The sequence below is a fragment of the Hydra viridissima genome, unplaced genomic scaffold (assembly GCF_058129835.1).
Source record: "Hydra viridissima isolate aposymbiotic clone 2 unplaced genomic scaffold, HvirCarnegie_v1 scaffold_11, whole genome shotgun sequence".
Lineage (NCBI taxonomy): Eukaryota > Metazoa > Cnidaria > Hydrozoa > Anthoathecata > Hydridae > Hydra > Hydra viridissima.
In genome coordinates, this window is record NW_028324310.1 from 8,799,929 (window position 1) to 8,817,500 (window position 17,572).

The 17,572-nt window shown below is 29.3% G+C and overlaps 1 long non-coding RNA gene and 1 pseudogene across 3 annotated transcripts in view; one reads left to right on the plus strand and one right to left on the minus strand.

Annotated features, from left to right (window-relative positions):
- Nucleotides 1-14,690, plus strand: part of LOC145190882 (interferon-induced very large GTPase 1-like) — a 36,578-nt pseudogene extending 21,888 nt beyond the window's left edge. Inside the window, exons 12-14 of the transcript XR_016444758.1 lie at nt 5,420-5,424; nt 8,984-9,099; nt 14,424-14,690. The product of XR_016444758.1 is annotated as an interferon-induced very large GTPase 1-like (transcript). The remainder of the gene's footprint in view (nt 1-5,419; nt 5,425-8,983; nt 9,100-14,423) is intronic.
- Nucleotides 14,691-16,214: 1,524 nt separating this feature from the next.
- LOC149882036 (uncharacterized) overlaps nt 16,215-17,572 on the minus strand; it is a 2,008-nt gene continuing 650 nt past the window's right edge. For both annotated transcript variants that reach the window (XR_016444877.1, XR_016444878.1), the window contains exon 3: nt 16,215-17,572. This exon is cut by the window's right edge and continues 95 nt beyond it. This is a non-coding gene — a long non-coding RNA (uncharacterized LOC149882036).

Genomic DNA, 17,572 nt, shown 5'->3' on the forward strand with positions numbered 1-17,572 from the left:
CTAAAATTTATCATAGAATCATATTCTGAAAACCATTTTTTAAAATTCAGTATGTAACTTGAGGAAAACAAACTTTACTAAACCTTACTTTTTAAAGCGCCCTTGACAACCTCCATAGCAACGGTTAAATTTTTACTTGGCCAAGAAATTCTCCCCAAATATAACTTTTGATACTGAGAAAAAGCTTGTTGAAATGAGTTTATAATTTATTTCTATTTTCCATTAATCAAAACATCTGTAAGATTAAAAGCAATAACTGGATTTCTCATAAATTTCTTCCAGAAGTTTCTTTAAAACGAATTGCCATCTTAAAAGTTATATATATATCTAGGTATCTGTTTATGTTTATATAATTTAAACCTTATACTTTTAATGGGTAGAGAACGTGTGAAATTTGCTACTCACTACAAAAAGAAAAAAAGATTTCATGGAAATCAATATACTTTAAATAAAAAAAATTCAGCAAATACTAGTCTTCTACTAACAGATTCACAGAGCTCAATAAATGTATCTAATTCGAAGGTAAACCCTATTAATACTTTTGCAAGTTCTAATAAAAAAAACATATGTGGATACAGAATTATTGATAGCACTTTATTAGCCATTGTTGTTCAGTTGTTATGTTGTCCAGAATGTAAAACTTGTCGACTTAATTTAGCTGAAAATGCAAAAAAAAAAATTGGACTTTCCAGCTCATTGATTATATTTTGTAAATGTGGATTCAATCATGAATTTTTTACATCCAAGAAGTGTGGTTCTGGAAGTTGTAGAGCCTTTGATATTAACCAAAGGTCAGTTTATGCAATGCGTTCATGTGGACAAGGCCATACTGGCCTTAAAAGATTCTGTTATCTTATGGATCTTCCACCGCCAATGACTAAAAACACTTACATTAAAATTGTTCGAAAAATTGCTATTGAAGTTGAAGCAATTGCAGTAGAAACCATGTCTGATGCTGCACTTGAAATTATAAAAGCATCCCAACATACTACTGATGAATTCAATTTAATAAATACCAGTGTTTCTTGTGATGGTACTTGGCAACGTCGAGGTTTTTCCTCATACAACGGTGTTTATACTGCAATATCAATGATTACAGGAAAAGTTTTGGATTGTGAAGTATTATCCAAATATTGCAAACAATGTTTTTTAATTCTAAAGAAAAAAAATACAGACCCTGATGCATATAAAATGCTAAAAAATACTCATTTTTGTAACCTCAACTATACTGGCCCATCCACCGGTATGGAGGTCGCTGGAGCAAAATCAATTTTTGAACGATCTATTGAAAAATATAAACTTCGCTATACTGAATTTTGTGGTGACGGAGATAGTAAGGCATTTTCATCTGTTGAAAGAGTGTATGGTGATACAATAGTTTCAAAATTAGAATGTGTTGGTCATATGCAAAAAAGAGTTGGCACACGATTAAGAAAATTGAAAAAGGAAAGGTGTCTAGGTGGTAAAGGAAGACTTACTGATGCAACAATTGACAGATTGCAAAACTATTATGGAATTGCAGTAAGAACCAAAAATCAGTCTGTTCATGAAATGCGCAGTGCTATACTTGCTTCATTGTTTCATGTTGCTTCCTCAAAAGAAAATAATTATCACACCTATTGTCCAAACGGTGAAAAAAGTTGGTGCCTGCACAATGTTGATCGAAAACATCCCAATCAACCTTCTCTCTATAAACCTGGCCCTGGTTTGCCACGTGATATTATTGAGTTACTAAAGCCAATTTATAAAGAACTTAGCTCTAATGAATTACTTGCAAAATGTATGCATGGAAAAACTCAGAACCAAAATGAGAGTCTTAACATGATGATATGGGAAAGAGTACCGAAAACTAAATTCTGTTCATTGTTACATTTGAAATTTGCAACATATGATGCTATTGCAAACTTTAATATTGGAAGAAAAGCATCAGTGATGACTTATGAAAAACTCAATATGATTCCAGGAACATTTATGATAGATGGCTGCAATAAAGAAAATAAAATACGCTTGTATCAATCATCATACAAAAATAAATCCGATGTTAAGTTGCGTAGAAAAACAATCAGGGGCAATAAAAAGAACAAAAATGATAAGGAAAAGCAAAAACAAGGAACTCTTTATGCTGCTGGTAGCTTTTAAACATTTTGCTTTAAAATTTACAGACATTGTTTATTTTAAAAATATTTTTCTGCATTTTTTTCTCTTTTTTAATTTTTAAAGTGTTTTTTTGCTAACTTCTATTTTTCAATCTCCCGTCACAGTTATTTGATTTTCTAGTAATCAGTTTTTAACCAAATTTTCAGCAATGATGTGTTTTTATATGATGTATGCAATCTGCCAAAAGTTAATTATAAAACATTTCAGGGTTTGAGATATTGCTGTTTCAGCACTAAAAATTGGCTTATTTAAAAATCTTCATAATCCGTGTAGTGCTACATGGAAACTAATAGTCAGATTTAAAAACTTTTGGCAGATTGCATAGATCAAACTGTTTTTTATCATTGGGCCAAGTTTTACTTTGAATACTCTATTAGAATCTGAGATATTTTTGACAGTGCGACGTGCATATTTTCCTATATCCGCCATTTTAGGTGATTGTCATGACAACATAACCACCTGTAATTTTATAAATCGATTTCATTTAATAAGATCTTTCATAGGCTTAATTTTAATTTTGAGTATAAGATTTCACTTCCAAGATAATTTTGAAGGGGGTATACCACCTTAAGAGTGAACTAAAGAGTTAAAGTCGTTTAAAATAATCATTTAAATAAACTTTTATTTTCATATATACACTATCGACAGAAAGTTTGAGGCAGGTTATGATTTCATCCTTTTAACTAAAACGTAAGTTAAAAATGGAAATTGTTGATAAAAAAAATATTTTATAATATTTAGTTTTTAAATATATCAATTAGAATAAAAGTAAGTCATGAAAAGGTTTATTCATTCACTTATTTCTAATAATTCAGTGCCTCAAACTTTCTGTTGATAGTGTATATATATATTAGAGCTGTGCGAGATTAGATTTTTTATCTTCGATCGAGTTCGATCGAGATTACCAAAAATTCGATCGAGTTCGCGTTCGAGTTCGAGATTATTAAACTAACGAGTGAAAGTGTACATTCAATTCATTTTAAAATGTCATCATCAACAAACCATACTTATCCTAATGCTAAAAGTCCACAAACTTTTATGAAGAAAGGTAAGTTCTTCTACATGGTCTGATTGAAGACTGCAGCGTTTAATGGAAACGATGTTCCCAGATGTTGAGTTCAGACGCTCTGAATTGACACTAGTAGCTGATTGAGCAAGCTTAGCAAGACAAGAAAATCGAGTTTTATTTTGCCTGATTTTCAGGTTGTTTGCAGTAAAGTGACTTGTATCTGGGATCTACCAGTGTGCAAACTGCATCTGGCTGAACCAAATAAAGTATTACAGAAACTGTCAAATAGTTTAAGGAATATAGATAACTAGATATTAATATATTAGATTAGTATGACCATGGTCCGTAATGCAATTGAAGTTAAAGAAAACTCTATGTGGAAATAGGAAATTAAAAATTAGTGCGTAATTAATAATTACAGTGAATGTCGACAAAAGATTGATAAAACACTGAAATAAACACTTATATAATGAGTCTTAGTATGTAAATAATTGTTTATGTTACCTCGTCAAAAGAAGGAAACCTTCTTTCTAAAGATGCCACAAGTCTCCGCGCCAGTGAAATTCCAGAGCCTCTATTTGCAATATCACTGATAAAATATTACAATTTCTGGTGTAATCCATGCAGAGCTTGTATTTTCATAGATAACGTTAGGTAACTTTCACAACACAACTCTCTGCTAACCTGTTCAAAAGGAGTTGGAGTCTTTACATAATCCTCGGCGAGTTTCCATTCGTTCGTAGTGAGATTCTCCACCTTACCAGTTAATGCGATTTCGGCTGTTAAGGGCGCTTTCTCTTCCATAAGGCGTTGAACCATGTAATAGTGGGAATTAAAACACGTTGGTACACTCATTATGAGCCCACGTTCATCTCTTTTTAATTGCCTTTGTTGTGCATACAGCAATTGAGATGATTGAATACTGTGATGCTAGTGCGAGACAATTTTTTTACATTTCGCTATCATATTAAACATGCTTTAATTTCGGATACTGCATTATTAATTGATAATTGAAGCGTTTAAGCAAAGCAAGGTAAGTCCATAAAGTATTGGCACATGTTCATGGCTTCTCTCATATTACTACCATTGTCTCGAAGAACATATATTGGTACTGCTCTTGGTAACGACCAATCTTAAATTGACTTCACAAGATTTTCTAATATTGCTTAGCCCGTATGTGACACAGCCACAAATGGTTTATTCTCCAGTTTAAATGATAGCATTTGAAAATCAGCAGTTAAATATATCAAACAAAATGATAAATAGGAATCCAGTGCTCGAGAAGACCATAATCTGTGGAAAAGCAATAGAATGGCATGCCAACAAACTCAGTAGTAATGCGATCAATCTTTTCTCGTTTCTAATTTTTATACAAAGTTGGCACAATACTGCAAGAAAAAGTGGTTCTGCTTGGAATATGATACTGAGGAACAACCAATTTCATAAGTGCTTGAAAACCTTGTCCTTCTACAAAATAGTATGGCAGGTAATCGGAAGATAGCATGCGCCCAATAGCTTGTGTTATATCTTGAGCATTTTCGTGATCAGACGTCCATGCTGTTTTCATAACCAATAGATCTGTAACACTAACTGACAGCTGTGCTCCAGCATTATTTTCTTCTTTTTTCATTCTTTTTGCTTTTTGTTTCTTTTTATCACACTCTGCTGATTCTTTCTTATGATAACTTCTCAGATGAGTAAATAACCCAGTTGTAGATGAAGTAGATATTTTTTGACTGCATTTTAAAATTTTACAGAAATTAAAAATAATATCGTTAGTTTTACGCCTATCAAAATAGTTTCAAATAACGCTCCTTATTCTTTCGTCCTCCATTTTGAAGCGTTTTAATATTATTTTACAGCAACTTTTTAAATATAAAACTTTAGGTTGGAAATTCAAATTATTTTCGATTAACAAAAAACACATTCGATTTGAGTTCGATTAGTGAATTAACTCGAACTTGAACTCGAAACTTCGAGTTTCGCACACCTCTTATATATATATATATATATATATATATATATATATATATATATATATATATATATATATATATATATATATATATGTTAATAAAAAACATCAAATAATACGAATTCTCTAAATACAAATATTAATTTATGATGAAATTTTCGCTGGATTATGGTTACCAGCATCATCAGCTCGATAAATGATATAATTTATCGAGCTGATGATGCTGGTAACCATAATCCAGCGAAAATTTCATCATAAATTAATATTTGTATTTAGAGAATTCGTATTATTTGATGTTTTTTATTAACATAACATACACTCTTATACAAGATGTCAACATTCAAATCATATATATATATATATATATATATATATGTGTGTGTAACATTATAAAATTCAATAGACGTCAAATATAAAATTCAATAGACGTTATTTTCTCAAGACAAATGTTTTCAAGAAAATTTCTTGAAGTCTATAGAAATTTAAAGAAATTTGTTTAAGAAATTATTTTAAGAAATTTGTCTATAGAAATTTTATAGAACTCAATTATTTTTATAAAACTCCTATAGAAATGAAATAGTTTTATAGAAAAACTATAGAACTTTTTGTTCTAGTATCATCCTTGCATGAAGAGGAAAAATACATAAATAGCACAACTATTCCGGATTTGCTTTCAATCCTATATTGAATTCGTATTTGTCCATTGTTAATATTGGATTAGTTTTCGACGAGTTCACATAGATTTTGTGTTTGCGATGTATTTTCCTATCTATAAATGACGTCACAAAAGCAAAATTAATTACAAAATTTTTCCATTTGGAAGGTCGACCTTGATTAGTGAACCACCTATTTCTTTTTCTACATCAACTTTGGTTTACAAAATCACATCCCTGCATTCTTTGATGAACTCCAAGATAAGTTGGCGACAAAACCACAACCTTGCTCATAAAGTTTGACTACAGAATAATGTTTGTATCGTTTTTCAACGTATTCAAACAAAAAGTAGTTGTAGGTGTGGTTAAAAGTCTGAGCTATTTGCCCTGCAATTTGAAAATGGCTGATAATATTTGGAGTGTCCAGAAAAACTATCAAGCCCCCTACTGCTCAGAAGTATGAGCTCTTTAAAGTCTTTGTTTTCGGTATCTAAATACTAAATATTTTTGGTTGATTAACTTTCACAATTCTCTACGCGGAAAGTCTTATTTACTATATTATATTATTCTATATATTTACTATATTATATTATTTACTATATTATATTATTCTATATTAACTTTGAAGTTTGACTTTAACTCTTGATTTGCTTACTTCAATGCCTTTATCTTGGAGCACATCACCTTTTAGCTTTTGAATAGTGTTGTAACAAGGAAACCGTTTATTTCCTTTGTTATGAGTTTTTTCTTGTTCTAATACGATCATATCAGTTTCTATAAAAATAACTCTAAAGCTTTCTCCGGTACCATTAGTTTTTCTTCCTGTGTTAAATTTATGTTAATATGGCAAGAATCTTGTTAATCTTTTGCTATGTAAGAAATAAGTTTTGCCAATATGAACTTTTTGCAATTGCATGCTTTACTCTTTAGTATCAATAAGATTTTTTTCACTGAATCGATGCTTGAATTACCGTCTTTGTCTGCAATAATCCGGCATTCACTTAAACCAAAAAAAAAAAAAATTTTCGGTTGTCTACGTTTAGATGCTTATATTGATGGTCCAAGGTAATCAGATGATGCTAACTCTTCTGTACTGCAATTTAAATACAACAATTCAATTTTTTTTTTTTCATGTTTTAACTTGAGTCTAGTCATTATAATATAATACTCCTTCCAATATCGTAAATAAATGGCTTAAATACTTTTTATTCTACTATATAGTACTACTTCCTGATTATCTTGGAAAACTTCTTTCGATTTCAGATAGTTGGAAGCTCGATTAACGTTTGTACACAAAACGTTAAAATGAGTGTCAATACAGCCAATTATACCTTAAATATGAATCTTCTTTTTACATTGACTTATTAAGGCGGTAAGCTTGTAATGTTAATTGTTAACTTGGTGGAATAGAAAAAAGCAATAGAGAAAACGAAAGCTTTTCTACTTGTGCATTTAGATTATAAGATTTCTTAAGATATATCCATCACACGGCATGTTTGTACCTGGCACTAATAAACCCAAATGGTGACCATAAGGCTTTCCTTAAAAACATACATCATTTGACATTTTTGAACCTTAGATTAGAAATATACAATATCTCGATTAAAATGTTGCATTGCAACTTTTGGAGTGTTATTTTAAAACGTAAATATCTTGAAATAGTGAAAAAATGTAAAACTCAATCTTTGGCTGCAGTTAGTAAACATGCCATAGATATGGTTGTTGTATATTTTAATTAAACTATCGTAAACAAACTTTTAAATGTGGAACCAAGATGAACTTTAAGATATATTTCCGTTTAACAAGGGAATACAAAAGGTCTACTAAAAAGATAGTATTTTTTGAATTTGGTTGTTAAAGATTTAGTTTAATTGTTTTTCTAACATATTTAGATATTTGAGGAAAGTTTTATTCTTTACCGTACAAATGCTTTTTAAAAAAAGCCTTTTTTTTTAGAAAAGCAGTTGTAAATAAATTGTAAAAAAAGATTTAAGATTTTTTTTATTTACGAAATCTTTGACTTTACTCAATATCTCCAAATGGTATAACTTAAAAGATTCATATTTTTTTTCCTTATCCAATGTTTCCTTAACAAAACTCCATAATCAAATAAAGAAATTTAAAATTTGACTTTTTTACTTTTGACCACCTGATTCCACACAGTGCCGTGTCCTCCGCAAATTACTTTTCGAATCCTAGTTAAACATGAAGGATTATTAAGGCTGAAGATGAACCTAGTAGACGCTGTCTAAAAACAATTAAAACTCCAGGCGGCTGTTCCATTAATGGGGGTCGATTACCTTTTTGTGATTATCACTAACATAATAACGTTGATAACTATGTTTAATAATCTTACAATATTATGATAAAAAATAAATATACAACGAAGGATGAATTTAGTTGGCTTATGAGCGAAAACTTTGTATGGTCAATGACGCCAAAAAAATGATAATAATTATGGAATCAGCAAAAATTGTAATTAATGAACGATAAAAAAAGTTACAATTAACAAAATTTTTTTAAAATTTCATTACGTGATGAAAATAAGCTGTTCAAAAAGCTTTGCTCAGTAACACCTTTTTTATCAATAGAAATTTTGGTGAGGTAATGTCGGTCACTGGAATATGAAGAAAACTTTGTTGAACATATGAATCATTTATTAAAGATTTTCTCCCTCTGAAGTTACCAACAGTTGCACTACTTCTTGGTTCAACAAATTAATTTACTCTGTTTTTGACGTTCTTTTCTTGCATTTATTTCGAGCTGTATCTTGTTTTCTAATACTGAAGATATCTTCAAGAATGTTGATACAAGTATCATTTCTAAAAATAGTTTTACTTTTTCTGAAATGGTCAAGTGAATCATCAGAAATCATTATATTATTTTGAATCCTACTAGTGCACCATGTTAGCCCCCTTATTTCAATAAAAGAAGTATGAAAATGTAATGACAAACTTTTAACAAACATAAAACTTGACCATTTTCTGAAACAAAAATATAGGTAAAGCAATAACAACAAAGCTCATTAAAAATATTTACTCCAGTTAGATCCATGTTTTCTGATGTCTAAGTACCCCACTTTGATGGTATGACATTAGATACTATATTTTTTATTTAATATTACTAATAAAATTTCAATAGCCACCACTTTTCTTGCAATAAATTTTTAATTAAATTATATTTTCATAGAAAAGAGGCAAGTGACATTCCCAATGGCTGGAGGTCAGTGTCTGTCAGAAGCGCACTTAAGAATCTCCGAGAGATGTACTCTGTTAAGGAAGATTCAAACTCAGATTCTGACAGAGGTTTGTTTCTTTTAAAATCTTTTAAAGATTGTTTTTGAAATTGAAACGTAGTTAGAACCGCTTTTACCTTTTGAATTTCTAAAACCACTGTGCGGATTCTCCAAGGCTTTACTCTTTAGCATGTTTTCTTTTGTCTGATCCCGTTTTCTTAACAATTAGAGGAAAAGTGTTTTGATAACTTGTGTAAAATGTTGGAAATATTGATATAAGAAGAATTTGACAAAAAAATAATAATAATAATTGCGATACATATTAGTTAAAGTGTTAGTCTAATTAAATTAGAAATATAAAACATTAATCCGCTAGGCAATCTTAAAATTTTTAAAGCGCTCCAATCTAAATTTTCAACAATTGCGCTACATTTCGAAACGTGATGGCGAAAGTTGGCGCAGAAAGTAACCTTTTAAGTAGGTTAAAACAGGTTCAATTGAAGAAAAGTGAGATACAGCTGAATCAGCTGATGAACTAACAACTACAATTGCATGAAAAACAAATCAGTCACACTATTAAAGTTAAGAACTGTTTTCTCAGTAACGCCTAAAAATTCAGTTTTACCTACACTAAACTACACTAATAAATGGTAATAGTTCAATTAGTAAGGCGTGCGACAACTCTGTTATTATTTTATTTTTTTTGAACCCTAACCCTAACTCTAATTCTAACAAGCCGAGACCAGAGACAAACCCTAATCAAAAGATGGCTGGTAAAACCTGTTTCAGAGAGCTATGGCTAAGAGGTCGAAATAAAAAAATGCAAACAAACTTGAAAATAAAATTCATTGTTCATGCTAAAGCAACACTTGATTTAAGAAACATTTTCCGACATGTATAAAAAGGATGGTTGAGAAAATCTTCTAGAGTAGGATTTGAGAAGATTTTATGAAAGATTAATGAAAGATTTTTGAAAGATTTTTAAAAAGAGGTTTTTTGGAAAATAAAGAAAAGAGATTTTTAAAGAAAAGGTAAAGATAAAAAAGTAAAGGGTTATTTTCTTAGAGAAAAAGAAGATTTTAAAGTGACGTAAAAAGTTCATGTAAAAAGACGCTTTTGTCATGAGCCCATAAGTGGTAAGAGAATATTTTTGAGTGACTTTTGATTGCATAATATTATCTGTATGTGAAAATATTAAAAGAATGTATTCACGAGATAAATATTGGAGAGTATTTATCAAGTAACACTAGAAAGATGGTTAGTAATTCTCATTTTGATTGAGGAATCATCATACCGCTGTTAATTTTATTATGATTTTTTTTTAAGTTTTGCGTAGGTCTAAAGTGATAGAAGTCTAGGTGTCTACCGTTACACGAACCATACACGATCCACATTTACACACAAACAACACTAATGGCAACTTACACCCAATCCAAAACCAAAATAAAGCTAGCACATTCCCCAAAGACTAAGCAACATCTCTGCGCTAAACCAACAACTTCTCCCAAAAATAACCGCCTAAACACCAACACTGCACTATTCATAAAAAGTTCTCCACCCCTAACCCCTTTACACAAGTAAATAAAGACATTATTATAAGTTAAACTTAGTTAGGATAGCCATGAATTTTCTTTTTTTAATCTGGATAATTTTAAAAAATGAAACCTTTTTTACCTTTAGTTTGCAAAAATAACATATCGGAAGCATATTTATTTTTGCAAACTAAAGGTAAAAAGGTTTTTTTACATATTTTTTCAACATAATTTTTGTATTCTTTAATACTACTAGTGTATTATTAATAAATACAAAAAAACCCAAGAATGAAAGGGCTGAGTCTCAAAACCCAACTCAAAAACGAAACTTTATTCATTTGGGACAATTTTGTGACATCATAATTGCTAAACTCCTGGTTTTCAGAATAAGTTCGTTTTAAAAATTGGGTATTTATAGAAAGTAACTATGGCTAATGGTGTTAGTAAAAAAAGATTAGCAAATGCATAAAAAAAATAATCTTATTTTTTTTACTAAATTTTGTTTTTTGTATTATGTTCCCATTGCACTCTGATCATGTTTCTTAAGTGTGATTTTCATAAAGTCTATTTTATTTTGGCAAAAAAAAATCAATTTTGTAAACGAAACAATGCTTGACTCTTGAAATTGGAATTGGCTGGAATATAAGTTTAAAATGGCTGGAAAAAATATTTCTTCTAAAATATTTTGAATGGAATTGTTGTGGAACTTATTCCTAATGTTGATGAAATGTTTAAAGCAGCTCAACTCAACGAAAGTATGCAAACACATCTTACAAACTTAAAGGTATGCAAATATTATCTAATTTTTGTAAAAACCAGTATTAAAAGTTGGAACTTTGTTACTTGTAAATTCTAAAATTAGGTTTTACCACTTTAATCTGAAAGCAGATTGGTATTTTTTCAAAAATCTGGAAGCACTTGTTAATGATTTATTATATGATGTTAAGGTATCAATAAGCAGCATTAAAGATTACATGAAACACGTATTAAGAAATACGCAACAGAAAAATACCAGTAATGATAAACAACAAGATGATAAAACCGCGTTTTGGCTAAAAGATTATGCACAAAAATAATTACCTGTGGAGTTTTTAGAGGACTAGAAGGACTACTTTAGGAAGAAAGGAATGAGTACGCACAGAGACGTTTTTTTTTAAAAGAAGATGATGCTTTAAAAGAGCATGTTTATTTAACAATTGTATTGTGATTGTGATCAAGCTGTTTCATGCAATACCTCACTTACTCTTCTAACGAAGAAGTCAGTTCTATCGAAGTAGTAAATAGTCATAATTTCAGAAGTAGTAAATAATTACAATTTTCCAAGATGAGCCAGAAGTAGTAAGTAATCATAACTGTTATTATGCTAATTATTCAGTTGAATCAAACTCTGCAAAAAAAAAAATCAACCTTTCAATTGAACCCTCTGTTGAAACTGCTTGTTCCATTCACAAATATTTACAGCGAAGGAAACTTACAGAGAAAAAAAAAAGAAACAAAAAGAACTATGGTTTAAAGATACTATATTATTGCCTGTAGGCAAGTTGTATTGAATTTTATAAAATCTAGTGTAGCATTAAAGTGAGTTAGAGAAGCAAATGCTGACAGAACAGCCAAAAGACCGGAAGAATCTTCTTTTTTAGATAAGGTTTTTATTGAAAAAATGAAAGCAACTTCAAAGCTTCAACATTAACAATATTAAAATTTAAATATTTATTTTTGATAGAAATAATATTTTTCAACACTATTTATTTGTTGATTTTTTTAAAAAATTACTTTAACTAGTTTTTGTCAGAATATTTAAGCTTTATAATTCAAATTTACCTAATAAATATTTTTAGGTAACTGAAGTCGTTACTGTTTTTGACGTCATGAAATGAGTAACTTTTGGAAAAAATTGAAATCGTTTGCCTTACCAGAAAGACAGCATGACGTATTTTAACAACGACGTCTTATGCAAATATGTCCTCCGACTCCAATAAGTCAACATATTAATTACTTCTTTGAAACAAACAATTTTGAAGAAACCAATAAACTTAAGAACAAATAAGCTACAACAATTTACCATTCTTTTTAAGATTTATAATTAAATTTAAGCTATATAAGGAGAAATTTACTATAAAATACCATGCATGATTTTTAAATAATTCCACAAGCATTACCTTTCTATCTGTTAGTTAAAGGAACAAAGCTATTGTTTCATTATTTAAAAACCCAGGGCCTTAACCATTATCAGGTTACAAATAATGCGCCAAATTCAATGCGCCAAATGACCAGATATTCGTTTTTGTGATGGATTTTGAGACTAAACCCTTAGTTCCTCATGGGCAGTTTTTGATTTTTTTAAGTTACTTTACTAGATGAAGATTTATAATAATTAAATTTAATAAATTCATAGGAAACCGAACGCAAGGCCACCCAAATCTATTTTTCCGTACTTTCGAAGTATGATATTTAAAGAAGCCAAATGTTTACCACATAAGCTTTATCAATTTTTAGGTCTCAACTAACTAATAATTGGATGAAATGCCTTTAGGAAAGTAATGGCTTTGTTCAATTATTAAGTTTAAAAATGCATTTAATACCATTTAGTGAATATTGCAAAACACTTAGTCAAACTTTGAAGCTCAACACCTTGTGAACCATTAAAAATTTTGTGAAAAATTTTCAAAAAGTTTTTCACAAAATATTTATTGGCTCTCAAAATATTGAGCTTCAAAGTTTGACTAAGTTTTTTGCAATATTCAAAAATACTGAAAATATATTTTAAGTATAAATATTAAATACATATTAAAAAAATACCAGTTTTGAAGAAGGTCATCATTGAGCCTTGACTGACTCTTACAGAAAATGGCTCTTAAGAAATTAATGAAATGGCTGGAGGAAACTTTGATGGAAATGAAAGTGTCCTAGAACACCGTTTCACAAAAGCTCATAACTTTACTAATTGGTGAAGTTATAAAAATTTCTAAAAGAAGAAAAGAATAATGTTCTCTTTCAATACGTCTCAAATACTTCTTAATTTATGAAAAACATACCCTTAAGTTTAAAAGAATAAAATGGAAATAAAAAAAAGGTAAATCTTTATTCATAAAGAACCATCACAGCATTTAAAGCTGGTGATACGTTAAACTGCAACATTAAAGATGGATTTCTAGTAACAGAATTGCCGTCTTTCGCGTATTTGTATCGAATTGAACTTTGCAGAACAAGATAAAATAATAATTATATTTTTTTTTTTCTTTTTTAAATTTCTTTAAAGAGTTTAATGACCAAAATATTAAATTTGTTTTATTATAAAATAAAATTTTTATCAAAACTTAAGTTTTTTTTTCACAATTGAATTTTAACCAATGAAATTTTGTACTTGAAATATTTAAACCGATTTGCAAATGAAATACTGTTATTTAACGTTGCTTAATAGAAATTATTTTCAATCATTTTTACTGTGACTTTTTTTTTTAATCATCAAGTTGTTAAATTTACATTAAATTTATCATAAAAAAAACTCAATTCACTTTTGCAAATTAATAATTAGAATTAAAGTTGTATAAGTTTTCTTCATTTATTTTCTTGTTAAAATTTTAAAAAAATGCAATGATATTTGACAAACAACGTTGAATGCAAAACTGTAAATCTATTCTATTAAGTTGTAGATCTTGAGGCCCTTTTAAATGCAATAATACATTGCGTATTGCTCATTAATTTTACATAAATTTTTATTTAAGTAACTCAGTTTTCATGAGTTTAACGTTGCCTGCACATTGAAATTAACTTTATGCCTCAAAAATGATATAAATTTTTTAAATTTACTTCAGCATTAATCTTAATGTTGTTTTTTAATTTTCGAATATTTTTCTTTCAGAAAATGACTTCAAGACGACTGTACCATCTGTACTTCAAGATGACTGTATCATCTGTATGGTAAACCAAAAAGACCAGATTTGCCTTGTACCTTGTGGTCACGCTGGCTTCTGCAAGTCCTGTGCAATAAGTTTATTCCGCAAAAAGTGCCGTTGTCCAATGTGCAGAGCAGAAGTTGAAAAAGTTCTTGATATCTATAACTAAATATTTATATCAATGCATGACTTTTTTTTTTTTTTTTTTATGAAAGTTGGTTAATGGTTAACCTAATTGATTCTAATTTTTTGTTCGTCTCTAACATGTTTTGTTCCTTAATGAGATAATATTACGGTTAGAAAAAGGGTTTGGGCTCTGTTCAATTCGAAAACTTTGTATTCGACTAAAATAAAGCATCGAAAACCAGCTGTCACTAAGAAAGAGAGATGTAAATAAAGAAAGAGAAATAAAATTAAGAAAGAGAAAATAATTTAATAAAAATGTAAATAAAAATTTGAGAATAATTGTTAAAAAGTGAGTATGTGACTATAAAATCATTTATTTCAATCTTCATCAAGTGATCACTAGATCAGTTTTAAAAAGTATTGATTGTGGAGATGTTAATTTAAATTGATTAGGAGGAATTTGCATTTTTTTTTATAACTATTTTGATTGGAGAATAATTATATAAAGAAGTATAAAGATTGCCCAATTATAAATTACAATGGTATAATTCTAAATGCCAATAGCGTAGATAGAAAATATCTCTTTTCTTTCAATATTTTTCTTTCTTGCTTGAGTTTTGAATAGAATGTTGCTAAGAGGAGACTTTCGTGGTTTGCTTCAAAATAAACACAAAAATGAAGAGTTTATATTACAACGATATATTTTTACTTTTATTGTTAAAAGCAAGGATTTTTTGCAGCATTTGTAGGCCCTAGGAAAAGTGTATAAATTTAATCAGATTTATTGAATTTAAAAAATTATATTAAAAAAAAAAAGACAATAAAAAACAAAGAAGTAAAAACAAATAAATGTTTAAAAACATTTGCATTAAATGTTAACTCGGAGAAGTTAAAATTTCGGCTGTTTATATATTGCTTTCTAACTACTAAGTTATCTTTAGAGTGCTCATTGTGTTCATAGTATTCGAGTTTTGGAACATTGCTAACTTATAACTCAAACCCAAAGTAGGTGGTTAAAAAATAAGTTAACTGCAAAGTTAATGGCTATTAGATTAGCAATGAGCTTTCGCAAACTACGAAGGTCATTAATTAATGACAGAAATCTTTCATTTAAAGTTTGGAAAGTTAATTTCAATTTTTATTAAAAGCTACAATTTTTAGCCGAAAGAGCTTGTCCATGAAAAGTTAGAAATAAATTTCGAAAAATGAAGTATAAAATTTTTTATTGTTCATAATTGCCAATTAAAATTTGGCCAAAAATATAGTAGTAGCGCCGGTAAAAAAGATGCTTTTGCCTAGTTACTAGTATAAAAATGATGAATAAAAATGCCAAAATGTACATTTTCCTCAAAACTTTTAACCAATAAGCCGTTAACTTTCGACCATGTAACCGGCCAGCTAAAAGCCAGCTTAAAAATGGAAAGAAAATGCTCAAGATGAAAGAAGAATAAGAAAATGGATCAATTTATGACAGATTAAAAAGAAATGAGGTTTTATAAATGCTTGTAGGAATTATTCAATATCAACAAAACACTGGTTTTGATGCAAGAGTGGTAAAACAGCACAGTGTAGGTTATGTTTAAGGGAGGGTATTGTTTTAGCGGTCAAGTTTTAATCATGATTTAATGTAGTTTTGGAAAAAGCCGGATAACGTGGTACTTTAGAGTTGAATGCTACAATATCTCCCTTTCCTTAGAGTTCAAGGAAATTTTTAATTCAACAAGGATTTGTCATTTAGGAAATTAACAACCCTAAAAAACTCTTCCGCTGAAATATGACTTGTCTTCTCCCTACATATGTGTTCAAAACGTTGACAAGGGAGATTAGTCCGTAAAAAGAAGAATATTCCACTATGTAGTTTTCTCGTAACACATCGATGAGATAACAATAATATTCTCTTATATTTACTTTATTCGCAATAAAGTGTATTAAATATTTCAAGGAAAATTGTATGTCCTCGTGGATGAGGCGTATTTCACTTTAGCAAACACCAAACTCCACTAGGAATGGAACCTTTTCCTCGATAATATTGATTGAACTCCTAGTAGTGTAAAATATTGACCAAATTCAAATATAAAACCTAACTTGCTCATCTGGTTGTCATTATCATTTTTTAACATTTGAATTCGCTTTCAGTTCATTTGTTTCAGTTCAAGCACTTTTATTGATTGGAATTTTCTGCTTATTTTTTTATTTTTACTCACTTTCAATTTGTTTGCTGCATTTCATCTTTGTTTCCAGCTTCAATTTTTGTCTTAAAGTGGCTGTAAGGTGTTTCAGTTAAAAGTGTGATCTTTTGAGCACGATCTGATTGTTTTTAAGACTTAAAAATGAGATATAAACTGGAACATATAGAGGCAATTTGCTTACATTATACAATTTATCTTAAGATGGGATGCATCCCCATTTTAGGAAACTGAGATATCATTGGCACCTTACATGGAGAAAATATTCTCACATGATCAAGTTACTTTGTGAATACAGATATAATTTTCTAATACAAATTTTAGTTCGTCAATAATATATCTATAAGTAAAAATTTAACAAATACCCTTTGTCATTGACATGAAGACTATATTTAACAAAATTGATATCAAATGAGATCAAAATTGTGCCATCTCTAAAAAAAGTACAAAATGCGATACTTAACGCCTCTTATTATAGCAGATGGAGAAGTTGTTCGTAAAAACTTTGATAAGCTTTTGTGTTCCGGTTTAATGATGAAGCTTTAAAACATTCTGGATGGTTTAGGAGCCTTCCCATTAAACATTTCCCGGCATTCTAGAATCTTGCTTTTTATCAAACTGGAAAACTATGCAGAGTTGTTGCAAAGATTCGACAAACGATTAGAATTCGCCAAACGATTAGAATTCGCCAAACGATTAGAATCCGACAATCGATTAGAATTCGACAAACGATTAGAATTCGACAAACGATTAGAATTCGACAAACGATTAGAATTCGACAAACGATTAGAATTCGACAAACG